Source organism: Macaca nemestrina, chromosome 14 (genome assembly GCF_043159975.1).
Source record: "Macaca nemestrina isolate mMacNem1 chromosome 14, mMacNem.hap1, whole genome shotgun sequence".
In the NCBI taxonomy this organism is placed as follows: Eukaryota; Metazoa; Chordata; class Mammalia; order Primates; family Cercopithecidae; genus Macaca; species Macaca nemestrina.
In genome coordinates, this window is record NC_092138.1 from 8,644,474 (window position 1) to 8,662,391 (window position 17,918).

General features: G+C 52.1%; 1 long non-coding RNA gene across 1 annotated transcript in view; it reads right to left on the reverse strand.

Moving 5' to 3' along the window:
• Window positions 1-5,304: 5,304 nt before the first annotated feature.
• The window catches only part of LOC139358086 (uncharacterized), a 31,928-nt gene continuing 19,314 nt past the window's right edge, over window positions 5,305-17,918 (reverse strand). Inside the window, exon 3 of the long non-coding RNA XR_011612342.1 lies at window positions 5,305-13,606. This is a non-coding gene — a long non-coding RNA (uncharacterized lncRNA). The remainder of the gene's footprint in view (window positions 13,607-17,918) is intronic.

Consider the following 17,918-nt stretch of genomic DNA (forward strand, 5'->3'; position numbering starts at 1 on the left):
TTCATCCTAATGCTGATGGTTGCATTAGGTGAAAGCTCACTACGACTGAGCCTTCAAACGCCTCCAAAAGAAGCGAATTCTCTTTTTGCCAGATGCAGTGTAAATAACTGGAGACCTTTGGCTTCCCCTTTTTGCTGCACGCGTCGATAATAATGAGGGCGAGTGTGAAGGGCTGATCCAATTTGGATGAATTCTTTTCCCCGAGGATCCAGCCCTTCACTCTGGAAAGGGTTAAAAGTCAATGCAGCCACTGCTGCCCTGTCCCCTCTGCCCTTGCAGGGGGACGACTGGATAATCAGTGAATGAGCTCCTGCCAGGGCCAGAGGCCAGCAGCCTCCAGCCCACCTCAGCCATCTGTCCAGACACGGGGACAGCCACGCTCTCAGTGGAGGCAGGGCTTGGAAAGCACAGAAGCTGGGCCATGTGGCAACCCGGCCAGTTCACCAAGGGCGGGGAGAGGCATCCCATAAAATATTGTGACACTTGAGGCCTGGCTAATGGCTGCAGCTGAAGGCTGGGTGGCCGGCTCACATCCCTGTGCCCAGGCTGGCATTCCTGCCACCCGCCCGAGCCAGGATGGAGTAGAGGAGGCCTTTCAAGTTGGGGGAGATGAGGCTTTCCTCCAGCAGCCAGCAGGCTAGGGAAGGTAACAGGCAGGCATGTTTTAAGGCCATTAGCAAAGAACAATGGGAAGCTGAAAGGTAATCCCAGTGAATAGAAGACACAAAGTGGGCTTGTGCCAGCAGCCTCAGGGTCAGCTCATTATCCCAGACGGCAGATGGAGGGGGCCTGGTTGCTGGGCAGAACTCCGAGCTGCCTGCTGGGCGGGGAAGGCAGGCGCTGCGAGCCCAGGACTCCTCCCATCAGCAGCACGAGCAGCACTGCCCCGTCCCGAAGCCCTGCGCGGTGAACTCACCGGATCAGCGGACTCAGAGTGAGGGGAGTGCTGCCTTCTCGGTCCCCATAGGAGCCCTCACTGATGGAGCATTTTCACTCAGCTAAGACCCCCTCAGCCCTGTCCAGCAGCCTTCTCCAATCTAAGCACTCTGACCCTGGGGACTAGAAGGTGCTTGAGAGTGGGGACCATGTGCCCCGCATCCTGTCCTTATCATCATCTCAGCACAGGCACTTCTGACTCTGCTGCATTGTCCTCATGTGCCTACATAGGCTGAGCCTGCACAGATGTCCTGGAACAGGCTGACCGGGGGCTGTGGATGCTGGAGCATGTGAACACTGGGGGAAGGATTGCTCACTGGGGGCTGTGCACACCAGGTGTATTGGATGTACACACTGGGGTGTAAATGCTGAGGAAGGGCACACTAGGAGGATATGCACACTGGGGGGAATGCACTCTAGGTGTGTGTACATTGGGGGGATGTGCATACTAGGGGAAGTGCACTAGGAGATGTGCACACTGGGGGCATGAACACTGGGCTGATGTGTACACTGGAGGCATGTGTACACTTGGGGGCATACATAATAGAAGGACATGCACACTGGAAGAATGTGTACACTAAGAGAATGTGCACACTGAGGGAATGTGTACACTGGGGGCATCTGTACACTTGGGATGTGCATACTGGGGGGCATGCACACTGGAGGGATGTGCACATGGGGGATGTGCGCACTGGGAAGATGTGCACACAGAGAGGATGTGCACACTGGATAGGTGTACACACTGGGGGGATGTGTGCACTGGGGGGATGTGTGCACTGGGGGGATGTGCACACTGGGTAGATGTACACACTGGGGGGATGTGCACACTGGGTAGATGTACACACTGGGTAGATGTACACACTGGGGGGATGTGTGCACTGGGGGGATGTGTACACTGGGTAGATGTACACACTGGGGGGATGTGCGCATTGGGGGGATGTGTGCACTGGAAGGATGTGCACACTGGGGGGGATATGTGCACTGGGTAGTTGTACACACTGGGGGCATGTGCACACTGGGTAGATGTACACACTGGGTAGATGTACACACTGGGGGGATGTGCACACTGGGGGGATGTGTTCACTGGGAAGATGTGCACACACAGGGGATGTGCACACTGGGTAGTTGTACACACTGGAGGGATGTGTACACTGGGAAGATGTGCACACACAGGGGATGTGCACACTGGGTAGTTGTACACACTGGGGGGAAGTGCACACTGCATAGATGTACACACTGGGGGGAAGTGCGCACTGGGGGGAAGTGAGCATTGGGGAGAAGTGAGCATTGGGGGGATGTGCGCACTGGTGGGTTGTGCATGCTGGGGGTATGTGCACACTAGGGGGATGTGCACACTTGGGGGATGTGCACACTGGGGGGATGTGCACACTGGGTAGTTGTATGCACTGGGGGGATGTGCACACTGGGTAGATGTACACACTGGGGGGATGTGTGCACTGGGGGGAAGTGAGCATTGGGGGGATGTGTGCACTGGAGGGATGTGCACGCTGGGGGTATGTGCACACTAGGGGGACGTACGCACTGGGGGCATGTGTGCACGGGGGGAATGTTTACACTGGGGGCATGTGCACACTGGGAGAATTTTTCACTGGGGGCATGTGCACACTAAGGGAATGTGCACACTGTGGGGATGTGCACACTGGAGGAAACATAAGTATGTACATACTGGGGACATGAACACTCAGTTAATCACACCTGGGATGTGCACACTGGCCAAGGCACTTGCGTTCACTGTGACACCCATAGAGCAATGGCATTAGCAGACCTCGATCACCCTCCATGGAAGGGCACCTTTCAAATCTGCGTACTTGGAAAGCCATCATCGGTTGTGTGGTGGTGAGATTGCTGAACCACAGAGGCTGGAATGCCCTGTCCTCCTCCTCAGCCTGCTTTGAAATCTCTATTACGTCTTTCCTGCTGCCCCTGTTGCCAGATGATTCCAGCAGAATCTTTTGCTTTTTAGAATTTGAGTGTTTTGTTTTGCACAGTTGAGTTTTCATTCTGCTGCAGCCTCTTCAGGCAACAGTGAACCCAGCCTGGAGCATGCTCTCAGCAAAGCCTCAATGACCAAAATCCACACTGAAGTGCATTTTGCCCCTCTGCTTCTAGGCAGTCAGCTCTCCAGCCGTGGCTGCCTCACCATCTTCTATGTTCTCTGTGCTAGAAAAACAGTATTTCAAGAAAACTTCTCGGTGAGCTTTCCAATTTTAATTCAGCCTATTGCTTAACAAGCAGTCATAGAGAATGAATACCAGTGCTGAACCCATGCTGAGGCTGCCATAAAGAATGCACAGAGAATTGACATTGTTCTTCTAGACTAAAGTTAAAAAGCACAATTTTATTCAGGGGAGATCTTTATAAGCCATTCATCCAGCAGAGCTTGCACTACTGGATGTAGAGGTGCACACAGAGGTACATCCATACATTTTGCGGGGCAGCTTCTTGACAGAAATGCAATGCTAGCAGCTGCCGGCTTCTGTTCCTTCAATGTCTTAATTCCTGTAGTGAAGCAACAGGAAGTAGTGCCCTTTGTGCGGCATCCATATTATGGTGTCTCCAAGAGCCACGGCATGCCGCAGACAGAATTACATGACTCTGCCCACACTGGCCATCATCAAATTCTACCCAAAGTGTTTTCTTCTAGATTTCCCTTTTGTAACACAGAGTGTCAAAGTAGTATAAATCTTTTAAGAAAAATTTTATAGCACATAACCTCTTTTTGTTTTTGTTGTTGTTGAGACAGAGTCTTGCTCTGTCACCAGACTGGAGTGCAGTAGCGTGATCTCAGCTCACTGCAAACTCCACCTGCCAGGTTCAGGCAATTCCCCCGCCTCAGCCTCCCAAGTAGCTGGGACTACAGGTGCGTGCCACCACACTCAGCTAATTTTTTTTGCATTTTAGTAGAGATAGGGTTTCACCACGTTGGCCAGGATGGTCTTGATCTCCTGACCTTGTGATCCACCCGCCTTGGCCTCCTTAAGTGTTGGGATTACAGGTGTGAGCCACCACACCTGGCCCACATAAAATGCTATTTTAAAAATTCAATCTCTTGACAATGGTAGGAACATTTCCAGTTGAGAGGAATTCTCTTTCTGTGCTTTCTGTGTCCATTTGCTAGGGCTGCCATAACAAACTATCACAGACTGAGTGGCTTATACAGCGGAAATTTATTCCAGAAGCCAGAAGTCTGAGATCAAGGCATCGGCAGGGTTGGTTTCTGAGGCTGAGAGGGAGAATCTGACCCAGGCCTCTTTCTAAGCATCTGGTGGTTTGCTGGCCATCATTAGTGTTCCTTAGCTTGTAGATCTCTGCCTGCATGTTCAAATGAAATTCTTCCTGTGTGCCTGTGTCTCAAAACTGCCTTTTTTATAAGGACACCTGAACCAGTCATTTAGGATTAGGGTACACCCTCATGATCTCATTTTAACTTGACTGTGTCTGTAAAGACTCTGTTTCTAAATAAGTACCCAAGAGTTGTCATCAACATCACCAGCATCTCCACCATCTCGATCACCACCACCACCATCACCACCATCATCACCACCACCACCACCATCTCCATCACCACCACCACCATCACCACCATCATCACCACCAACACCACCATCTCCATCACCACCACCACCATCACCACCATCATCACCACCAACACCACCATCTCCATCACCACCACCACCATCACCACCATCATCACCACCAACACCACCATCTCCATCACCACCACCATCACCACCATCTCCATCACCACCACCATCACCACCATCATTACCACCATCATCACCACCATCTCCATCACCACCACCACTGTCTCCACCATCATCACCACCATCACCACCATCACCACCATCTCCGCCACCACCACCATCATCACCACAATCACCACCATCTCCACCACCACCACCACTGTCTCCACCATCATCACCACCATCACCATCATCACCACTATCATGACTACCACCGTTACCATCATTATATCTAAACTTTAAACTAATCCTGTGTGAGGTACCATGTTAAATGTTTATCTGAATTCACTCTCTTAGTCCTCCTTAGAGCCACCTGGTGCATGTGGTATTATTATCTGCATTTTAAAAAGGATGACTCTGGACCATAGAAGGCCACACAGGCAGGTGCTGGGAGGCAGAATTTGAATCACAGCAGTCACACTTAGGAACCTGTGCCCTTAAGGGAATATTCAGGTGGGCATTGTTTGCAGTAGCAAAAGCTGTAAACCCTTTGAATAATTCCTACAAGGGAGCACTGTGAAATGATTGACCAGCAGGTATAAGCCTCAACATGCACACATCTCATGAGCAGAAAAAAGCAAGTCACCAAATTTGTACTGTATAACTTTATTGACAAATGTTCAAAAACAGATAAAGTTTAGCCATCTATTGCTTGACGGCTCACACATTTACAGTAAAACTTTAAACAAGACAAGGTAATGATTAACACATAATCCGGGTCAGTGGTTACTGCGGTGAAAGTGGAAAAAAAAAAAAGAAGAATGTTATGGGACCATTTAGAGGTCTGTGTAACATTCAAACTGCTAATCTGGGTGTGTCTTCATTTATTATTGCTATTTTCCATGTATATGTAAGTTACAGGTACTCTTTTGTGTGTATAGTTCATTTCAGAATTTTCAATTTTTTTTTTTAATTTCCAACCAGGCAAAAAAAAAAAAAAAATTCCGGAAGGGATGATGAGAAGCATCTCTAGAGGCTACTCTGACCAGGGGCTCCTGCCTGTGGCCATCTACCCTCCACAAGTCTGGCCCTAGTGCCTCTGTCTCCACAGAAGGCCTAAAGTGGTAGACATAGTGATTATAAATCTTAGGCCAACACATTACATTTTGTTATTCCTGTTTAATTTGATTTAAAGCTAAATCTAGAGCTCTTTCTTCCAGGCAGATAGGAAACCCAATCTCAGATTTAGGAGAGCCTTGAGCAGGCCTGAACCTGGAGGCTCCCCCAGGACTGTAGGTGGGACGATGGATCCCCACAGCCCCACACACTCAGGATGCAGGACAGCTGGCACCAGCGTTCTTAGTGACGGGACTCACAGAGCCCTCACGTCTGTGTCCTCCTTACCTGCCAGGGCACTGGGGAGGGAGGCTCCCCTTCTCGCCTTCCCCCTTTGCCCCTGTCCCTGAACATGGGCTACTTGGCCCAGGTCCAGCCTCTGCTGGGTCCACTGGGACAAAAGGCAGCGTGACATGGGACAAAGGAGCCACCCCTCTCTTACCCCAGGACACTCACTGGGCCAAGCAGATGAACTCTTAAGTACTTGGTGCCCACACCAGAGCCACTTTTTTTTTTTCTTTTTTCAGAGACTTGCTCTGTCGCCCAGGTTGAAGTGCAATGGTGCGATCTCAGCTCACTACCACCTCCTCCTCCCAGGTTCAAGCAATTCTCCTGCCTCAGCCTCTTGAGTAGCTGGGATTACAGGCACGTGCCACCATGCTTGGCTACTTTTTGTATTTTTTTAGTAGAGACAGGAGTTTCACCATATTGGCCAGATGGGTCTCGAACTCCTGACCTTGTGATCCTCCCACCTCAGCTTCCCAAAGTGCTGGGATTACATGCCTGCACCACTGTGCCCAGCCCAGAGCCACTTGTCTCTGGTCAATCCTTTGGCTGTCCTGGCTGTTGCCCCACCCAACCTTCCTGGGGGCTCCAGACTATCCAAGGGTTGATTCACCTCAGCAGAGGCTGGACCTGGGCCAAGCAGCTCATCCTCAGGTCGCTCCTGCCCCAGGTCTCTTCCCAGTAGCATCCACCTCTGGTGCTGGCCTTTAGGTCCCCTACCCAGCCACCGCTTGAGGGCACAGGGCCTATCTGCAAACAGAGCCAAGTCCTGTGGCCAAGAAGGGGCCTGACTTTTGGGTCAACTGGGTTTGTTCGGTCAACTGAGTTTGTTGACTTTTGCAGGTCTGAAATTGCTAAGCAGTCACTCAAAACCCAATGAACTTTGAGAACTGACCATTACTCCATAACTCATTTGGAGGCCAAGCTTGACCTGAATGCCCGTGAGTCTTTATTTGCCTGATTTGGTTTCACTGTGAAACACTAACCCATTTGCTTACAGGGTGCTCCCCACACCTTGAGGGGTGGTGTAGGGTATATAGTATCCACACCATAATCCAAAAAATTCCCAGGTCCAAATGCTGTTTTGCTCCAAAGGTGCAGGTGAAGGTCCGTGGGCACAGAAAGTGGGCACAACACCATCCTCAAGGAAGGCTGGGGTCTCCATGAGGCTCCACTGCTCGGCCACCATTGCCAGGGTCTGCTTGTCACTGGATGGTGCAAGGAGTTGCAAACACACACAGGAACACATCAAGTCTCATGTGCACCCATCTCTCAAACTGGAATAGATGTGTCCACAGCTTAACGAAGCTCCTGGAAGACCCAGAGGGAGGCCTCCAAATGCCTGTCAGAGCCAGGCTAGGTCCTGTGAATCCTGCCTGCCCACTGCCTGCTGCAAAGGGCTTCTGGGGGCCTGTCTGTCCTCTTCCTACCCCTCTTATGACCCTCCCCAGGCACATGAACAGGCATGCACACCCATGCAACACAAACACACAGTTGTACACACATGCTCACAACACACGTACACATGTGGGCACATATACACACAGCACTTAGGCACACATGCACACACACACCCTCCCTATCCAAGTTTTTCTCAGGACAACAGTCCACGGGACTCCATAACAACCAGCTGCAGCATGCACTCATGGTTTCCAACTCAGAATAGCCCAGAATGTGCACATGGAGTGACCCTAAGCCTGGTGTCTCCCCAGAAAACCACCAGAACTTACACAACCAAAGTCACGTTGTCTGGGGATGGCCATCCACTTCTTTCCAGGATTTTATTCTAGATAGCTTTGGGTCCCCTCTTCCAGAATTCTTCTCAAAGCTAATTTCAGAATCAACAAAGAAACATGACCCATTGCACACCTGCCATGAGGAAACGGAAGCAGTTGCCGAAGTCAAACGACTGCTTCAGATCGGTCCGCTCCCTGGTGCACATCAAAGGCTTTGCCTCTCAAAGGGGGATCCCCAAACCCAACTCAGCTGCCACATGGAAAGCCATAGGGCCTCTGTGCGAAGGTGGGAGGGCATCCTACTGGATGGAGGCAGAAGGGCTTCAGGAAAATGCTTTTAAGTGTTCTAAACCTGGAAAAGGGGAATTAGGAATTTACCCTCGTCATATTCAAAGAGGTCACAGCTCAGTGTTGGTGCCTATTTCATACGCACAGTTTCCAGAGTCCTCAAGAAGTGGCTCTGGGCTCCTTTATGTTTTCCTCCCACAATATTGAGACGAACCCAAGGAATCGCCCCCAATCTTGGGATCCACAGGCCTCCCGGCTGCCTGCCGGGCAGTGGCCGCCTCCTTCCTCTCTTCCCATCTGACCGTCTTATCTCCTGTGTCAACACACATTTCCCAGTACTACTGAATGTCCTGAAAGCAAACACTCAGCCACCTCCAGGAACTGGCTGGATGTGATGTTCTAAAGGGAGCAGGTGCCTCGGCCAGGACAGACTCAGCAACAAACTTCCAGGCAAGTTTGACAGAGGGAGAGACAGAGCCAGGGCTCACTGGCCTGGGGGATCCGGCCCAGCGCCTGCAGAGCAAAGCAGCAAGGGCATGGTGAGCCTTAGGCAGACCATTTTTCCAAAGGCGGGGGCTCTGTGGAGGGAGGCTGGGCTCCAGGGCCATTCCATCAGCAACTTGTATATGAATGCTAGACTCAAACAGCACCTTTAATCCTGAATACTTTTAACATTCTCTCTACTATCCTGCAATGAAACTTTTGGATAACATAATGTGTCTATAACATGATGGACAGATGATGCTACAGATGGATAGATGACAGAAAAATAAAGATGATATAGATAGACTAGATAGACAGATGATAGATGATATAACAGATAGCTGATACATGGATAAATAGATAGATCATATATGTAATGCTTTAACAGTAATATAAAAACAACGGAAATAGATACAATACACAATAACATCTGATAGTAAATGTTTAGGCACAACTACCCTAGATGACAAATCAAGTCCTCAGATGCGTGCATTCAGGTAAAATTTCTGAGGATTCCACCAGACAGTGAGCCTTGCTTTGGTAATTCTAGCATTCACTAGGGCTGTGGTTTTCTGAAATTATGACCAAAGCTTGGCAAAGCTTGGAGCAAAACAAAGTCTGGATCCTCCCTTCGTCTGTGCCATAGCTGCAGCACTGGGAAATCCAGGGTCTATCACAGCCATGAGAGAAGTGGGTGGTGTTGACAGAACACAGGCATGGAACTAGACCAGACCCCCAAACACAGATCTGCCACCCAAATCAGAAGCCAAGGGAGTGACGATAGCCACAGTGCCGTCTGTCTGTGTGGGGCTTTCTCTGCCTGGCAGAACCTCGAGCGTCCTCAGTCCTGGACCACAAAGCCAGTAGTCCCTGTGGTCATTGTTTCCACCAAAAAATGCCCCCACAAATTTCCAGCATGCCCCTTTGAGACCCACTCCCACAGTGAGTGCTGACGCAGGCAGCAGAACCCAGCCCTGCAGTGAGGGTAAGCAGGGGCCAGCCCTTTGCCACCATCCATGCCCAACCATGATTCCTAAACTCCATCCTCAGCACAGGCATAGAGCCTTTGGTGGCCCCTCCGAGTCCCCTTTGTCAGCCCCTGGACTGTGTGGTCAAACCTGTGCAGAAGCACAAAACCCAGGCCATGCACAAAAAAAAAGTCAGCCCTTTTCTGAGTGCCGGGGGAGTCCAAGCAGGCAGCTAGTTGGCTCTGCCTCTGGCACGCCAGCCTCCCACAGCCAGCAGTGTGGGCCTTAGGCCAGCTCAAAAGCACTGGAGAGCCCCTCACATGTCAGCCCAAACCTGTAAATTACCCATCAACCCTGCATCCACGTGTTTTGTGTTTTGGATTCTAAAGAGTTGCCCTTGGATGACCGGATTCTGAACCAGGAAGCCTCCTCCTCTCCCAGTGGCCCCAGCCCTGCTCCCTGCACATTGCACCTTTTTTTCTCATTTCTTGCCCACTTTGCTTAGTACTGAACATCTTCATTCTAGAGGCCCCTTGGCTTCCAGAATGTGAGTATGCAAATGGGATACGGTGCCCTGCCCTGTTGGTCATCAACCAACCCACTCTTGCTCCTCTCCTCGGGTGTTCCTCTGTCTAGGTCCCACAGAGAAGACCACAGCTGTGTGGGAAGGTTACGAAAGCTATGGGGCCAATGATCTTGTGGACAGCCAAAGTCAGCACCTTTGCAAACCAGGATTCATAACTAAATATACCGGCATTTCTGGCTTTATTCAAACCACTTCCCAACAAGATCAGCACATACACAGAATATCAGGTTCTGGACATAAACATGGGTCTCCTTCCAAACATGAAACAAGCTAATGAACCAGCGAGAACCCCAGTCTTTGACTGGCTCATGAACTCAGTATTTAAAACAGTAACACTAGGCTTTTGTGGGAACTATTGATGCACATTTAAGTCTTTTAATAAGGTTAAGTAAGAAGAACTCATTCTAAAAATGACTCTGGGGATGTTTTCTGGGCTAGTACTAAAGCACATGGCCAGAGCTTGCTAACTCGATGCCCAAATCTGGTGTCTGCTGACAGCTATCCTCAATAGTGAGCAAATTTCTTGGGATCTGGTTTTCTCAGTCTCTAAATGAGGCCAGGTGTGGTGGTGCACACCTGTAACCCCAGCACTTTGGGAGGCTCAGGGAGACAGATCACTTGAGCTCAGGCATTCGAGACCAGCCATGGGCAACATGGAGAAACCCTATCTCTACCAAAAATGCAAAAAATTAGCTGGTAATGGTGGTGTGTACCTGTGGTCCCAGCTACTCAGGAGGCTGAGGTGGGAGGATCACTTGAGCCCCCGGAGGTGGAGGTTGCAGTGAGCCAAGATGGTACCACTCCACTCCAGCCTGGGTGATAGAGCGAGACCCTGTCTCAAAAATAAACAAATAAATGAGGCTAGGAATGGTGTGGACACACCCATCCGGGAGATAATGAGGACAGTGATGGTGAGGGGCTAGGTGACATGACAGCAGGAGGCCCCAGAGCTGCCGGGAGCCCCTCCAGCTGGGAGGCACGATGGGTACAGCAGCCCAGATGCTGCTGCAGGGCCACCCCAGTGTGCTATGCTGGGCAGAGCCCTCCCAGGTCTCAGCAGCATGGAGGAAGCAGCAGTGGGGTGTTTCATGGGCCAACTCTGTTCTCCTGAGCTGGGCTGGCTCCCGTCATCTGGACCTAAAGTGGCCAAACAGGTTTTCCAGGTGGCAGCTGAGCTCCTACAGCGCCGGGAACACTTTGTTCCTAGTAGTGTCCGGGACGGCTGTGTTCACAAGCCAGGTTCAACGTGCGCGATGGGAGCCTGACAAGGAGGGCGTATCCTTCATGTGTCCCCAAGCGTGACCCGGAGCACTCCAGAGAAGAAAGTCACCCTCTGTCGGGTTAAACAGGGCTGTGTTTTTAGAGCAAAGGACAGAGGGAAAGGCCAGAGGCTCTCTCCTTCGTGCCCTTCTCAGGAGGACTCTGAGCTCCCACCAGAGAAGAGACCTAGACAGGTGACACATCTCTAGCAGGGCCCCAGAAAATTACATTTTGGAGAAAAGAATGCCTTACCTCATTCTTTGCTTAATTGCCTATGGTCGTGGTTCCAAATCTGGGGAGGTATTTTTACACAGATTCCCAGGCTCCAACCCAACTAGAATCTCTGCAAGGGGAACCTGGGAATCCATGATTCTGATGTTAAGGTGTACAGGACTAATGTTCAGGTGCTGTGACCCACACTCCCAAGATTTCTGGGATACTTACTCCCCAGTGTTGAGATGACAAAGCCTGAGGCATTTCTAAAAATATCAGTCAACTGGTTGAATTTCATCTCTGGTCATGACCACTAAAATTCAACTGAGTTCTAGAGCAAAATTCAGAGATAGCGCATTTTTCATTGTTTTCTTGCCAGAAACTTTGGCTCCGTATTCTGATGCCATCCATTACCATTAGCTGTGTGCTCGCCTGCCAGGGCCGGCCCTGCATTTGGGTGGCTCACACACCCTCCAGCCCTGGACTTCTGGGCCTGGCCAGGGGCACCTATAGTCAATAAGCCACTCACATCGGTAAACCTGGTTTAACTCAACTCTCCTGGTTTCTGTGTTTCAAAATCAGAAATTGGCCAAATGTCACTCCCAACCTGGACGGCCAGCTCCGGAGGAAGGGCTGTGGGGTCTGGGTGTCTGCAGCTCAGCTCGGCACCCGAGGGTGCAAGGAAGAAGCCAGTGGGTACATGAAGGACAACTTGTTTCTCTTTCTTACTGCTGGCTCTCAGCCAATGTCAGAGGATTCTCATAGCCCCTACTGCCTCTCCTCTTCTAGGCCTCCACTCCCTCTCCTCTTCTCCAAGCTGCCATTCCTGAAAGCTGCTTTCATCTGCCTTCCTTCTTCAATAAGGGAGAAAGGAACTAATAGCAGTTGAATTTTACTGTGCTCGGTGCTTTCATTCTATGTTATCTCTGAAAGCATCCCATTTCTCAAGCAGCCTTTTGTAATATTATCCCAAAGAGAAAGTAAGGCCCAGAGAACTTAAGGACTTTTTGCAAGGTCACACAGCAGGTAGCAGAGCGAACATTCAGGCTCCAGCCTGCATAAGGCAAAGTTGGCCCTTGAGCCAAGCTCCCTGGAATTCAGAGGAAATGCTCTTGTTTCAGAAATTGTCATCTCTACAGGGCCAGGTGCCACGAGGTAGAAGAACAGTCCTGTGCCCATCAAGGCCCACACCCAGAGCCCAGGGCAGGAAACCCACACAGGAGAGCCATGGCACCCACAGAAGCCACTCCCATCAGCCCTGCAGGACCTGACAACGCCAGGCCACTGCTCTTCCCTCCAGCCCCGCCCGGGGGAGCCAGTGGGATAGAACATTCAGGGAGAAGGGGGTGCTGATGGGAATCCCTGGGACTTCCCCAAGGTGCCCAGATGGCCCACAGAAGCACCAGGAGGGTGAGCCACAGCAATTGCTGGTGACCAGCAAGGAGACAATGTGGATGTCAGAGTCCGTGTTCTGGGGATTCTTGGGCCCGTTTTCTTTGTGCACCGTCTGGGGGCAGTGGAGGGGGTCAGTTCCTCTTAGATCCTTCCAAAAGTCTTCTCAAGGACCCCATCCGAGGACTGTTCCTCTTCCCATCCCCCACTCCGAACACCCCCGGCGACACCTCAGGGGGACGTTTGTGCTTGGACTTGTGTCTTAGTCCAAGCAATGACCTCCCACTGGATGTCTCAAGCATCAGCTGGGGCACTGAAAGTGTGTGCTTTGCCGCACACGGGCAGATCCCTGGGGTCCTGCTGTCACTCCTTGGTCAGCTGAAGAACGGTGTGGGAGCACCGAGCAGGAAGCAGCTCCGGCAGCCTCCATCCAGAAACTGCCCCCCGAGCTCTGCGAGCAGAAGGAAGACAAAGGGGAGGGCCTGGCTGACCCAGTCACCGTGCAGCCCACCGGACACCTTGCTTAACTGCCTCGCACAGAACAGCAGCCGCTGTTGCCCTTCATCACAGCCCCTCAGCTACAGGCCAGGGCAGCCATGCGCAGGGCGACAATCGGCAGCCACCCAGCTGCTCTCTCATCTGTAAAATGAGAGAGAACGTGAGGCTGAAACTATAGGACACAGCACAGACGCCTGCCCGGTAGAGTACCCCAGGTGGCTGCTAATCACTGCATGCTGACCCCCCACCCCCCCTCCCCACCATGCGCCCTTGGCAGATGGAGAAACTGAGGCTGGCAGCAGCAGTGACATTGTTGGTGTCCGGGTAGCACCCCCAAGGCTGGCGTACACGCCCCGAGCCCTCGGCCCCTGAGGGTGGCTTCCAGATGGCCTCTTCGCACAGTCAGCTGCCTCTGTTTTCTTAAGAATCTTCAGCAAAGGGGACAGATGACCCGGTTGTGTTGTGCAATTTGTGTAGTGCTCCGGGTCTGCCTCTCTGGGGTCACTGTCTGCTGCCGTGGCCAAAACAGCATGTGCTGATTTGTAAATAAACACAGTGAGGAGCTCCCTGAGCCCGCAGGAGATGATGATGGTGCTGGGGGCTGAATTTCACAACGGCGTCCCTTTTTGTTTTCAATTAGCTGGGGAGGTGGCTGCCTGCAGGAGGGCAGGAGGCGAGGAGGACAGGCTGTTTTCCCTCTTGTTCTCGGGGTTGCCCCAGGAAGAAGCCATTCCACAGACAGACAGGGCGTCCCTCCACTAAGATCTCGCTCCTCCTGGGCTGCCCTCCGGATTGGTGGATCAGTGGATTGGTCGCTCCAGGCCCAGCCCAGCTGCACTTGGCAGGAGTCCAGCAAGAAGCGTTGTCCAAGAGCCAGGCAGAAGCAGGTTCCTCTGTTAAATGCAAAGGGCAGCTCTGCATTAGCAGGCTATTCAGACGTGCAGATGCAATTTTAAGAGCCCTTTAGTAATGACAAACATCGTGTTTAGCACAACGAAGGATAAACAGGGATCATGACAGGGAGAGGCCCTTAGATCTCAGTGTTCCACCCTGGAAAGCAGGAGTGGCCCAGCCCAGAATGAAGGCAGCAGCCACTGAGTCCTATTGCAGGGCTCGTGTGTAGAGAAAAAGAGAATGGCCAGAAAGAAAGATGACTTCTTTCTGCACTATGGGCTGTCTCCCCAAGAGGTGGCCTGATCTTTGCATGCTCGCCCTGAACAGCACACTGCACTACTCTTCTGCCTGTCACATGTCCACCTGGGGTGTGTCCCCTAGTCCCCGCTATCTATGGAATGCTGTGTGCAAAGCTCCCTGGCATGCACCACGGAGAAGAACATTCGGTGGCCATACCGGAGTGGCAGATGCTCGCAGAGGACAAAAGGCATGCAGGATCTGTTCTCCACAGCCATGAAGGCCTGGACAAAGCTGCCCGGGGAGGGCTCAGCTGGTGAGAAATCAGTCAGCCTCCTGCAGGCTCCGCAGCTTTCTTCTTTCTGCCCCTCCCCTGGTGCATGGGCAGAGCATGGCCCCTCTTGCTAAAGAAGAAAAGTATTACCTCTTAGAAGTTTTTCTTCTTGCAAATTCAAATTAACTATGCACTTCTCAAATATCATCACTAAACACTACAGAAAGCGTTAAGAAAACAATGCAGAGAGAGCGTTAATGCTCCCAAAATTGTCCTTCTACAGAGCACAAGACTTTGCTGAGACATGATGCTTCCTAAGTGATATCCCATCATTGTTGGATGATTCCATTCAAGAATAAGCAACAGGGTTTTTCCAAAACCCTAGTGGACATGTGACAGGGTTGTCTATCAAATATGTGAAAGAGTCTGGGGGCCACACATGTCTTGGTACAAGAGGAGCAAGTCTGCAAAGCATTCTAGTACTGCGCCTTCAGCTTCTTGTCCTTGAGGCTTTGCTTCTCCCATCCCGACATGGCACTCACGGGCTCCCCTCTCCCTCTGGAGGTCACCCAGCTTTCTCCTCCCTGTGCCCAGCACCTCAAGAGCATGGAGGGCCTAGAATGCAGAGGAAGGAAAGAGACTGCACCCCACAGCCCCGGTCCCCACCCCTCCAACCCCGCCCTGCTGAGGAGCACAGAGGGTTTGAAAGAGGCATAGATGGTGAAGTGACAGCACTGATGCCAACGGGAGTCTGGATTTGGCCAGAAGGACCTCAGGGAGACCTAGGGGCATGCCGGGGACCCAGTCTTTTGGCGCAGGGAGAGACAACAGCCCTGCGGATGGCCGTGAGGAGCTCCTGTTCTCAGGAAGTGGTCGGTCCCATGTGGGTTGCAGGCCAGAGTTGCCTGGTCGGGGCAGACAAACTCCTTGCCCACCAGCCTCACGTGACCTCAGGTGTCTTTTCCAGTGTTAGGGGAATGACACAGCATGAGGCCAAAGCTTCTCTGCTGCATTTTCACGGTGGAGGTCTACATGGAGCTGCCTGGGGGTGTGGTGTCAAGGGGAGAGCGGCCTCCAGGGTGAGCAATGGCCCTTCATTTCTCAGATACTTGGAGAAGTAGAAACTGCTAAGAAGAGGAACCAAAGCCTTTCAATGTCGTGGCCTGAAGAGAAGAGACACTTATAGGGATGACATGGATGGAGGCAGCAAGACCAGCCAGGTCCACTGGCTCCTGGGCCATGCAGCCTTGGGTCAGGGCACTGTCAGAGAAGGTGCCCTCAAGTAGAACCAGTCAATACAAGCGAGTTATTCATTTCCAAGAAGGAAGCCCGAGCTTCCCCTAGAAGGAAGTGGTTCTGCATCTGTTCTCACTACGAAGCCACTTTTCCTCCTCCTTAGCTTCCCTCCCTTCACCGTGATGCCTCTGAATTAGACCCACTGGCCCCGGGGCTTGTCTTCCCTGCCCCTGCACCCCACTTCAGGATTGCAGACTAAGGAGGTCCAAGTCAGCCCTTCACCTTGCATGGCCCAGCTTCAGTGAGCGGTGGGGGGCAGGGATGGGCTCATGTGAACATCCTAGTGTAAAGGTCACAGCAGTAGCAGAAACCCGGAGGGGCATTTGCAGATATGAGGGGCAGGAGGAGCTGCAAGGAAGAATGCTCATTCCTTCCTTCTTGGTTCATCTTCCCACCCCCTGGGTTTCCCCACATTCCAGGACACTCCCCAACCTGCCTCCCCTATCCCTCATCTCTGCACCCATCAGAGTCTCAGTGAGGAGCTCAGTGGGCACAGCCTGGCCCGGGGCTCACTGGAGTTCCAGATCGGCCTTGTCTCTCCTGGGCCAGTCAAGGGCTCTGGGTACCAGACATAACACCCCTGTCTCCATTTCCTCACTGTACACTTGAGGTGCTCACAGCCACATGACCCTGCTGGCAGGCTGCGGTGGGGATCCAATCAGAAGCATCAGTGCTGCCTTCTGAATACAGGCGTGAAGGAACCCGGGCACCTCAAACCCTCCCCAAATGCAGCATGCACTCAGCCTCACCACCCTCACCACCCACACCCAACATAGGACTCAGAATTCTGTGTTTTTCTTCAAGAAAATATGAGGGCAAGCCCCGTGAGCCTGGACCCCCTCACCCACCCTCCTGAAGCAACAGGATCACAGAGGGGAGCTGGCATTTATTAACCACCAACAGTATGCTGAAGTCTCCTCTTCTGGGGGCTGCCCAGTGGAATCTCTTTCTGCAGAGAGCAGGCATCTCGAGAGGGGTGGGGAGCGCGTCTCACATGTGGACTGTCTGATGCAGAAGCTACCGCCTGCAGACCACACCCCATGCCATGCCTCCCAAGGTGGATGGAAAGTGCCCAACACGCCCGCTGGCCACACCCTGTGCCACACCTCCCAAGGTGGATGGAGGGTGCCCAATGCACCGAGGAGACAAGCCGAGCCGAGTGCCTCACGCTACCTGGGCAGCAGGGCAGACGTGTGATCTCCTGCTGGAGATTAGGGGTTCTCCCGCGCCTGGTATCCGTAAGGTGGAGCAAACACTTCTGCATATTGTCAGTTCCAGAAGGGCCTTGATAACCCCTCAGACACTCCAAAGAAGGAAAATCTTCCAAGTTACTTTTTAGCATGTATCATTTTATTACAAATTGATCATGTAATTTTTGTCATTTTGTTATCGTAAAAATATGATTAATTCTTTTTGAATATGTCTTTGGGGTCAGGCCCATGTGGAAAACAGATGGCACGGGCACAGGGTTAACAGAAGAGGGACTCATGAAGGGAGGTGTGCACAAGGGCAGTGCAGCAGGCGTGGCCTAGGGGCAGGGGTGAAGAGCAAGGGAGAGGAAGATGCTGTTGCTAAGGGCCAGCCTCAAGGGGCATGGAGTTGGCAGAGAGGCCACAGAGCAGTGCGGAGGGGCCTGGCAGAGAAGCAAGCACATAGGCTCAGCCCTGCCTCCTCACGGGAAGGGCTGGTTCTCCCTTCTCCACGGCACACTGCACTCATCTCAGGGCCCGTCAGTCTGTACAGATGAAGGTT